General features: G+C 39.3%; 1 pseudogene; it reads left to right on the plus strand.

Moving 5' to 3' along the window:
- Positions 1–4986: 4986 nt before the first annotated feature.
- On the plus strand, positions 4987–5086 carry LOC127116465 (uncharacterized; annotated as a pseudogene).
- The last annotated feature ends 5865 nt before the right edge of the window (positions 5087–10951 follow it).

A 10951-nucleotide genomic window follows, 5' to 3' on the forward strand; every position in this document is an offset into this window, starting at 1 on the left:
GAAGACATGAGTTTAAGTCAGGATTTGGCCAAATGCCGAAAGAAAGAAAAATTATTATTATTATATTTTTTTATATTTTGAATAAATAAAGAATGAATACTAAACAAAAAAATTAAAAGAATAATTAAGAAAGAAAATAGTGAAATGATAATAATAGAATAAGAAAATAGCAAACTAATTAGTGGGTTGTCTCCCACCAAGCGCTTTGTTTACACGTCGCAAGCTCGACAAAGAAACTGTTAAATATAATTGATGGGTCCTGGGGGCGTTTCGTCTAAGTGTAGAATTTGCGAATCCTCGTTGGTTTCCGCATAGTGATAATGTTTCAGACGTTGCCCGTTTACGGTGAACGGTTCTGTAGATTGTCCTTTTATTTCTACCGCTCCACTGGGAAAGATTTTAGTGATATGAAAAGGTCCTGACCATCTGGATCGTAGTTTTCCCGGGAATAACTTTAGTCTAGAGTTAAATAAAAGTACTGCGTCGCCTTGCTTGAAGATTTTCCTTGATAGACGCTTGTCATGCCATTGTTTTGTTCTTTCTTTATAGATTTTGGCATTTTCATAGGCGTCTCTTCTGAGTTCCTCTAATTCGTTTATGTCAAGGATTCTCTTTTCACCGGCGGCTTTATAATTCAAATTTAAATTTCTAATAGCCCAATAGGCTTTATGTTCTAATTCTACCGGGAGGTGACAGGATTTTCCATAAATGAGCTTAAATGGGGTCGTCCCTATGGGGGTTTTATAAGCAGTTCGGTATGCCCACAAAGCTTCTGGTAATTTCAATGACCAATCTTTCCTTGAAGTGGCGACCGTTTTTTCTAGAATTTGCTTGATTTCTCTGTTAGACACTTCCACTTGTCCACTGGTTTGAGGGTGGTAAGGTGTTGCTATCCTATGTCTCACTCCATATTTAAGTAGTAGTTTTTCGAGTACCTTGGATATAAAGTGCGATCCACCATCACTGACTACTATTCTTGGGATGCCAAATCTCGGAAATATTATATTTTTAAAGAGTCTAGTTACTACTCGGGTGTCATTTGTTGGAGAAGCTATAGCTTCGATCCACTTTGATACGTAGTCAACTGCCACAAGTATGTATTTGTTACCGAAAGAGGATGGGAAAGGTCCCATGAAGTCTATCCCCCACACGTCAAAAATCTCTACTTCCAAAATACCTTTTTGTGGCATCTCGTCACGTCTAGATATGTTTCCCGTGCGTTGACATCTGTCACACTCCTTAATAGCCGTATGCACGTCCTTCCAAATAGTTGGCCAATAAAAGCCAGCTTGTAGGATTTTGGAGCAGGTCTTGGATGTACTTGTGTGTCCACCATAAGGAGCGGAGTGACAGTGTTGGATTATATTTTCTACCTCTTCTTCGGGTATACATCGACGGAAAATACCATCGGGGCCTCTTTTGAAAAGTAAGGGATCATCCCAGTAATAGTGTTTTATGTCGTGGAAGAATCGTTTCTTCTGCTGGTAAGATAAAGTAGGTGGAACTATTCCGGCAGCTAAATAATTGACTAGATCAGCGTACCATGGTGTGACAGATATAGCTAAGGTGGTTTCTACTTGCATGTCGGAGTTGTTCTCTTCCAAAGTCGCTATGAGTTTGTCATACGAGAAATCATCATTAATGGATGTTCTTTCCGGTTCAAGGTTCTCAAGTCTAGAGAGGTGGTCTGCTACTACGTTTTCAGTTCCTTTCTTGTCCTTGATTTCTAAGTCGAATTCTTGTAGTAACAAGATCCATCTTAGGAGTCTAGGTTTAGCATCTTTTTTTGTTAAAAGGTACCTGATAGCAGCGTGATCGGTGTAAACTATTATTTTGGCTCCTACCAAGTAAGAACGAAATTTATCTAGCGCAAATACCACTGCTAGGAGTTCTTTCTCGGTTGTGGCATAATTCATCTGTGCTTCATCCAGGGTTCTGCTAGCGTAATATATAACGTGAAGCTTTTTATCCTTTCTTTGTCCTAGAACAACACCTACAGCATAATCACTGGCATCGCACATTATTTCGAATGGTTCATTCCAGTCTGGTGTCTGCATAATGGGTGCGGAGATCAATGCTTGTTTAAGAGTTTGAAATGCTTTTAAACAGTTATCGTCGAATATGAATTCAGCATCTTTCATCAACAGTCCGGTTAAGGGTTTAGTTATCTTAGAGAAGTCTTTGATGAATCGTCGGTAAAAACCGGCGTGTCCTAAAAAGCTTCGTACTTCTCTCACGGTTCTTGGGGGTTGAAGATTTTCGATTACCTCTATTTTGGCCTTGTCTACTTCAATTCCTCTGTTCGAGATGATGTGTCCTAAAACAATTCCTTCTTGTACCATAAAGTGGCACTTTTCCCAATTAAGTACTAAGTTTACTTTTACACATCGCTCAAGAACTCTTTCCAGGTTTTCAAGGCATTCTTCGAAACTTTGTCCGTATACAGAAAAGTCATCCATAAATACTTCCATGATGTTTTCGAGAAAGTCGGCGAAAATCGCCATCATGCATCTTTGAAAAGTTGCAGGGGCATTACACAGACCAAACGGCATTCGTCTATAAGCGAAGGTACCAAAAGGGCATGTGAATGTTGTCTTTTCTTGGTCATCAGGGTGAATTGGTATTTGAAAGAAGCCTGAATAACCGTCTAAATAACAGAAATGTGAATGTTTAGCTAATCGTTCTAACATTTGGTCAATGAATGGTAAAGGGAAATGATCCTTTCGGGTTGCTTTGTTTAGTTTCCTATAATCAATGCACATTCTCCATCCCGATTCGATTCGTTTAGTTATAGTTTCTCCTTTTTCGTTTTCAATAACGGTTATGCCTCCTTTCTTTGGTACAACGTGTACAGGACTAACCCATTTGCTATCAGATATAGGATATATAATACCTGCTTCCAATAACTTGGTTATTTCTTTCTTTACTACCTCACTTAGGATCGGATTTAGTCTTCTCTGGTGTTCCCTAGAGGTTTTACAGTCTTCTTCTAACATGATGCGGTGCATACAAATAGAAGGGCTTATTCCTTTAAGATCGGTTATGTGGTATCCTAGTGCGGTTGGGTATTTTCTTAAGATATGTAGGAGTTTTTCTGTTTCGAGTCTTCCTAGATCGGCATTAACTATCACAGGTCGTTCAAGTTCTAAGTCTAGGAATTCATATCTCAGATTTTTGGGAAGTGTTTTCAAATCAGGGGTTGGTTTGTTAAGACACTGCGTAGGGTCCGGTGTTATTGCTAAACATTGGTTAGATTTGTCCTCTAAAAGATAGTCTGATGATTTGTCTTCTCCTGACTTTGCTTCTTTTATGCATTCATCGATGATATCCATGAAGTAACATGTATCTTCTATTGCAGGTGCTTTCAAGAATTGGGAAAGAATGAATTCAATTTTCTCTTCACCTACTTCGAAGGTGAGTCGTCCTCGTTTTACGTCTATGATTGCACCGGCAGTTGCTAAGAATGGTCTTCCTAGTATAATAGGTGTAGTATCATCTTCTCTAATGTCCATAATTGTGAAGTCAGTGGGAATGTAAAACTGACCTATGCGTACGGGAACGTTTTCAAGGATTCCTACAGGATATTTGATGGAACGATCTGCTAATTGCACAGACATTTTGGTCGGTCTTAATTCTCCCATTTCCAGTTTCTTACATATGGATAAAGGCATAACGCTAATTCCGGCTCCTAAATCGCATAAGGCTTTGTCGATGACAAATTTTCCTATGTGACAGGGTATAGAGAAACTACCCGGATCCTTGAGTTTAGGGGGCATGTTTTGGATTATAGCGCTACATTCGGCAGGGAGTGTAACGGTTTCGCTATCCTCAAGTTTCCTCTTATTAGAAAGGATTTCTTTTAAGAATTTAGCATATGAGGGCATCTGCGTAATAGCTTCGGTAAACGGAATTGTAACGTTTAATTGCTTAAGGAGATCAACAAATTTTCTAAATTGGCCTACATCTTTGGTTTTAACAAGCCTTTGAGGGTAAGGTATAGGTGGTTTGTAAGGTGGTGGAGGTACATAAGGTTCCTTCTTTTCTAGGGTTTCCTTATTACTCTCTTCCTTTTCCTTAGGTTCACTTTCCTCAGTAGATTTCTTAGGGTTTTGGTTTTCTATCCTTGGGTCAGACGGTCCTTCCACTTCCGTTCCACTTCTTAATATAATTGCATGAGCTTGGCTTCTCGGATTGGGTTGGGGCTGTCCAGGGAATGTACCAGTTGGGGCAGCAGTAGGTGCTTGTTGTTGAGCTACTTGAGATATTTGTGTTTCTAGCATTTTGTTATGGGTAGCCAAGGCATCTACTTTGCTTGCTAGTTGTTTAAGTTGTTCGCCAGTGTGTATGTTCTGGTTTAAGAAATCTTTATTGGTTTGTTGTTGGGAAGCTATAAAGTTTTCCATCATGATTTCCAAGTTGGATTTTCTAGGGGTATTATTGTTAGGATTCTGTTTCTGATATCCCGGAGGTATAGATGGGGCTTGATTTGGAGACTGTCCAGGTGCGTATAAAGCATTATTACTCTTATATGAAAAGTTTGGATGGTTCTTCCAATTTGGGTTATAGGTATTCGAATAGGGGCTTCCTTGAGCATAGTTTACTTGCTCTGCTTGGATTCCAGTCAAGAGTTGACATTCCGCAGGAGTGTGGCCTTGGATTCCACAGACCTCGCAATTCTGAGTTATAGCAACCACGGCGGCTGGAGGTGATACATTTAAACTTTCAATTTTCTGGACCAAAGCATCCACTTTTGCATTGACGTGATCAAGGTTACTTATCTCGTACATGCCAGTTTTCGGTTGAGGTTTTTCCACCGTTGTTCGTTCGGTTCCCCACTGATAGTGGTTTTGGGCCATGCTCTCGATAAGCTGGTAAGCATCAGCATAGGGTTTGTTCATTAGTGCACCACCTGCAGCGGCGTCTATTGTTAACCTTGTATTGTATAAGAGACCATTATAAAATGTGTGAATTACTAACCAGTCTTCCAAACCATGGTGTGGGCAAAGTCTCATCATGTCTTTGTATCTTTCCCATGCTTCGAAAAGAGACTCGTTGTCTTTCTGTTTAAATCCGTTTATCTGGGCTCTTAACATAGCTGTTTTGCTTGGCGGAAAATATCGGGCAAGAAAAACTTTCTTCAACTCGTTCCATGTGGTGACTGAGTTGGAAGGAAGTGATTGAAGCCATCTTCTAGCGCTATCTCTTAATGAGAAAGGAAAAAGACGAAGTCGAATTGCCTCTGAAGTGACACCATTAGCTTTAACAGTATTAGCGTATTGGACAAATACGGATAAATGAAGGTTTGGATCTTCGGTAAGATTTCCAGAGAATTGGTTCTGTTGCACAGCCTGCAACAGCGAAGGTTTAAGTTCAAAGTTGTTTGCTTCGATTGCGGGCGGAGCAATACTTGAATGCGGTTCATCTTGCGATGGAGCGGCGTAATCTCTAAGAGCACGAGCTGGTTCTGCCATCTCGGGTATCGAAGGAAAAATGTTTTTTGAAATCAGGAAGGTCTACAGGAGGGAGATTGTTCGCAGCACGATATTCCCGAATTCGTCGTAAGACTCGGAGATATAGTTCGATATCGTTGATTCGTAAATAGAGCGGTTCGCCTTGTGAGCGAGTGCGTGGCATACAAATCAACGAAAGAAAGAAAATAGAAGAAAAAGAAACCTTAGTCTCTACAGTGTAACGGAAGAGTTACGATATCGATTGAATAAAAGTTCCCCGGCAACGGCGCCAAAAACTTGATCTTCGACTGGGTGAGTCGAGAATGGGATACAAACTGCAAGTGCACAGTTCTATCGCGTAGTTTTAAAAGATATCGATCCCACAGGGACTTATGAATCGATATACCGTTATCTAAGGTTACTACGTAAATCTAAGGTGAAAATGTTTGATTGTTTGGGGAAAAACTAAGAGCTAAACTAATATCTAGATTAAATATTAATGAAACGGATATCGGTATGTAGTTCGTCAAAACTAGGGAATCAAGTCTTTGTCGGTTTCTTGGTTTTAAAATGAATCGTTTCGGTTAACTTTATTGGTTAAAGGTTTTATCTCAAACTCTCGCTCTGTTGAATAAACCATGATTTTATATTAATGTAGCTGTCACTTATAATTAAGTCAAAAATCATATTTTGAAAACAATAAAGTTGCAGAAACTCCTTTTAAGAAAATACTGACCGTTTTAAACACCCTTATCTCAAACTCTCGCTCTGTTGACTTAGGTTATATAATCAAATCCAAATGCTTAACTCTCGTCCTCACATTCAATCTTTAAAAATACTTTTTGGAAAAGGTCAGATTTTAATTAACTCTAAAACTTGCTCTCGCCCTGATCTAGAATTAATGCCTAACTTACACTGTCCAGTTAAAATCTCAAACTCTCGCTCTATTGATTTTAACTTCTTTATGTCTTTTACTTTTGTAAAAAATCTTGTTATTAAACCTGTAAGTTGAGACCGTAAAAAGATTGATTTTGATTTTTAGTTTAGATAGACCGACTCAGTCTTGATCCCTTATTCTGCTTACTTTACATACCGATACCTAGGCAAATTAGCCAGACATGCTAAATAAATAAGAATTTATATCATGCATAAACAGACTCATTTCAGGCAGATAATATAGATAAATAATAAAACAAAATATTAAATAATGATTAAAGAACCTGAATGCGTAATACAATAGTCTTGAACACTCCACCACAAGCCGGTAGGATTTGTTCTTGGATTCTTCAATTAAACAGTAAATTAAATCAAGGAAATAAAACTGGAATATAACGTAAGGTTAAATCCGGTATAAAGTTGCACAATAGTTTCCGGTGTAGAAACTATTATGCGAAAAATATCTAAAAGCTAAAACGGGAAAGGTAAATTTGCAAGGGAAAAAGAATGTAAAGCTTGCAAAAGAAATAAATAAAATAAACAATGCTGGAAAAGAAAAATAAGCAAAAGCTAAAACAGAAGGTTTGAAAAGCTTCGGCAGAGTAGACGACAAAAGAGGGGAGAGGAAGCGGACCCCTTTTAGGTTTCTAATGTAGCTATTTATAGTAGTGCTTCTAACTGCTTTTTGTTTCCCACGAGTCTTCAGCATGGCTAAATACACGGCGTGGGCATAGGACACGATCTCTCTCAACGTCTCTTCAATTCTTCTGAGGGCGTGACTTGCGCCAAAAAGCTAGTGGAATGGTGTGACGCTCGTCACACCATGTGTGACGCTCGTCACAGGGGTGCTTTTAGTGTGACGCTCGTCACAACCCTTGTGACGCCCGTCACAGGCACAACGTGCGCTTTCTTTGGGCTGGGCTTGGTCTTTGATATTTGTTTCCTTTTTACTCCTTTCTACACCTCCTTTTCTTCCCTTTTTCACTTTTGCTTCAAAATGGATACCTGACATAAATAGCAAGGAAATACTGCATAATATCTGATAAAATGAGATAAACTAAAGTAAATGATAATATAATCTAATTGAATTAAGTCTTAAAATGTGATATAATTTCGTGTTATCACCTTCCGCTTGTCCAAATGGGATGAAATTTGATATGCATGTCATGTTATGGATTGTGATTGATCATGAATTATTTGATGATTTTTGGAATTGATTATGATTGGTTTTGAGTTAAGTCTTGCTGTTGACTCCTATGAGCTCTCATTTGCCATGCTTTGACTTCTTTTGCTTATAAAATGATGATGATGCATGATATGAACATGAAACCAATTGGGTTTGCTTCCTAAATGTTTGAATTTGATCTTGATTGGACATTGCTTTCTGTTTTGACTTTCTCATTCATTTTTGACCCTAGGCTTGCCCTAGTGGTCCTGTGGCTTATGTTTGAGTTCATGTTTTCAGGTTAAGCTACAAATGCTTCAAAGAGATCATTACAATTTGATTGAGTTCATTTGATTATCATGAGCTAACCTCTTTGTTTTGTAGGTTGCTTGGCTCATATGCCTTGAGCTTTGTGCTTTGCACATTTGCCTGTTTGTGTTGACTATTGATTCCTACTTCCTGTTGCTTTAACTTTAGAATTGTGTACTGATCTGTTTGACTATTTCAGGTACCATTAGTTGCTTAGTTCTTTGAACTTGCTTTGCTTTGCTTTAATAGCAACTTGCTTTGAGGTATAATCCCTTAATCTTCATGTAGTCTGGAAGACCTGGTCTGTTACTTGGCCAGGCAACTGTCTGAAGCCCTCCTTAAGAGGCAATGTTTGTGGATGTTTTAATCTTGTCCCTGTACATATGAAAAGTCCTCCTAAGTGAAGAGGCAATTGGCAGAACCAAGGGATAAGCAACCTATCCCCTGCTAGTCTGTGTGTCACTCACATTGCTCACACTACCTGTGTTGATGCATAGTGGGTAAAAGCCCAAGATCCATAGAGTCACTTGTGGATAGAGTTCCCCCATTCTGAACTCCCACACTTTCTGATATTGAAATGCTCTCCCTGGCCAGGGATAAGAGCAATGAGGCACACCCCTCATCTTCTTTCATCTGCTTCACCTTGGCCCTCAATGGCAAGGTTAAGAGCACATTCACCCAGTTCCAGAGGTTTGTTTGTTGAGGTTGATATGACCCCTCGACTAAAACCTAGCCTTGTTTGAGCCCCTTGCTTGTGTATAGTGTGTGCTATCTGTGCTTGTATGTTTGTTTGACTTGCTTCTTGTGCAAGTTAGGGTTAGTTTAGGCTTGCTTCCTGTGCAAGTCACGATTAGGATAGGCTGGCTCCCTGTGCCAGTTAGCTAGAAACCTTAACTTAGGGTCGATTTTGCATGACAACATCTAAGCTCGAGTCGTAGTCTCCCTAGTGTTGTGTCTCCCTCTGTTATCTGGTTAGGCTAGTCCTTTTTCCCTGCGTAGGGGAACTACGTCGCCCTGATCCTCATACCAGATGAGGTACGTAGGCAGGAGATGAGCTGATCTCTCCGGGCGCCTTTTTCTTTTTGTGAGTGTGTGCTTGACAGTTATAGGCTCGAGTCCCCGACTCCCTATTAACTTGTTTTGTCTGTTGTGTGCTTGGAAGCTGATGTAAGTCCATCGAGTGGCATTTGGGTTCCAGTGTGGGTTTGTTGGTTCGGATGCTGATGTAAGTCCAGTGATTGGCAGTCAGGCTCCACGTTTGCCTGTGTTTGTTTGTGTGCGTGTCAGCCGAGCTACGGATGCTCTGATTCTCCTTCGTCCAAAGGAGATACGTATGCATAGGATGCGATGTCCTAGCGAGCATGTGTCGTTTCCCCAGTCCGAACTACTTTGACTCTGATGTCTATGCCTGATAGACTAAGTAGGCCCAGGATGCGGTATCCTGCCGAGTCAGTTTCAGTCTGTTTTCTGTGTCTTCTTTCAGCCAGTGTGTGTGAGTGTGAGCAGTGTTTTAGCAACCACTTTTCCTTCCTATTGTGCGTGGATCCCGTCGAGTACGACGGATGCGTAGGGGTGCTAATACCTTCCCTTCGCATAACCGACTCCCGATCCCATTCTCTTTGGTCGCGAGACCATGTTCTTTCCAGGTTTACTCTGAGCGTTTCCTTTCCCTCTTTTGGGATAAATAACGCACGGTGGCGGCTCTGTTGTTCTTGTTTTCCCGCCGGTTTTTCGCGTGATGCGACACAATCCACAACAATATTATCTTGAATGAATCACCCTATCTCTCCTCTTCGAATAAGGATTGAAGAAATTACGTGTTTGCAACCGCGGGGACAATCTCTCTCTCCAACAAACAATGAAGAAATCAATTCAATTCATACAATGTCTAACAATTATAAATGAAAATGCGGAAGCACGAAGATCACTAAGGACTTTTCGGTTGTAGCTTGGTTAGGTTTACAAACAAGGGTCATTTCTAAGGCCATTGAAAACGAAATTGCCGATGCAAAAGAGACATTCACTGTACACTATTCACACATCTCAACTTCGTTCCATTTGTTTCTCATTTGAAACCTTCACAACACTTATTTCACAACTCAATTTTGTTTTTCATTATTTTTCTTCCAAGCAAGCATTCATTTTCATTTTCTCTATTTTTTTTTTCTTTTCTTTTCACATCGTATTCACAAAACAGATGTTTCTCTTTTCTAAATTTTTTTTTCAATGCTTGCTCGGTTTTTCAAGAGTTGTGGCACTTACCGATTCTCATTTTCGTTCTCCCCAACTTATTTCTTACTCACCCTAAGTGAATGCTCTTGACTTTTTACGACCAAAGAACAATTATCAAAATTTTCCGGGTTTCAAGAAAAAAGATTTTTGACATCTCGCTTTATTTCAAGCTGAGATTCAACTCTTTAAGCTCAAAGGGGTTAACGAATACTCTCTCTGCTCACGGGTAAGTTGTATTTGGAACTGGTTGTGCTCGATAGAAAACAAGCGCCTTGATCATTTCTAATTGCTTTCACAAATTCACAATAATAAAAGACAAAGCATGAATCAAATGAATCAACAAAGTTTATTAGAATCCAGCATTTAAGTGTATAATGGAGGTTTCCTCACAATTTGTGGTTCTAAGTCCTAGATGAAACATTCATTCAATTATGTTGCAAAAAGAACAATATTCAATTACAAAAAAGAGTAAAGTTCTTAATGCATTCTAAAATTCTAACCGGAGGTAACCATGTATCTTAGCATTATTCACTTGTTTATTTTTATCATTGCCATCCAAGCTCGGATGCACCTTCATTGGATACTTCTTTGAGGAGCAACCAATCTAGAAGGTTTGACACTCAACAACCAAAAATTTATTAAACAAAAAGAAATTTAAACCAAACACACAAATAAAAAACATAAACAATACTCATTACTTAAAAATTTTAAAAAATGTGCATGGGGGACAAAACACCCCAAAAGTACATAACCAAAACCAAAATACAACAAATCTGAAAATACAATAAAAATAAAACAAACTTAGCCCCCAAAGGACTCAGAACCCTCATCACTACCGGCTTCAGAACCGGTAGCATCA

Source organism: Lathyrus oleraceus, chromosome 1 (genome assembly GCF_024323335.1).
Source record: "Lathyrus oleraceus cultivar Zhongwan6 chromosome 1, CAAS_Psat_ZW6_1.0, whole genome shotgun sequence".
Taxonomy (NCBI): Eukaryota; Viridiplantae; Streptophyta; class Magnoliopsida; order Fabales; family Fabaceae; genus Lathyrus; species Lathyrus oleraceus.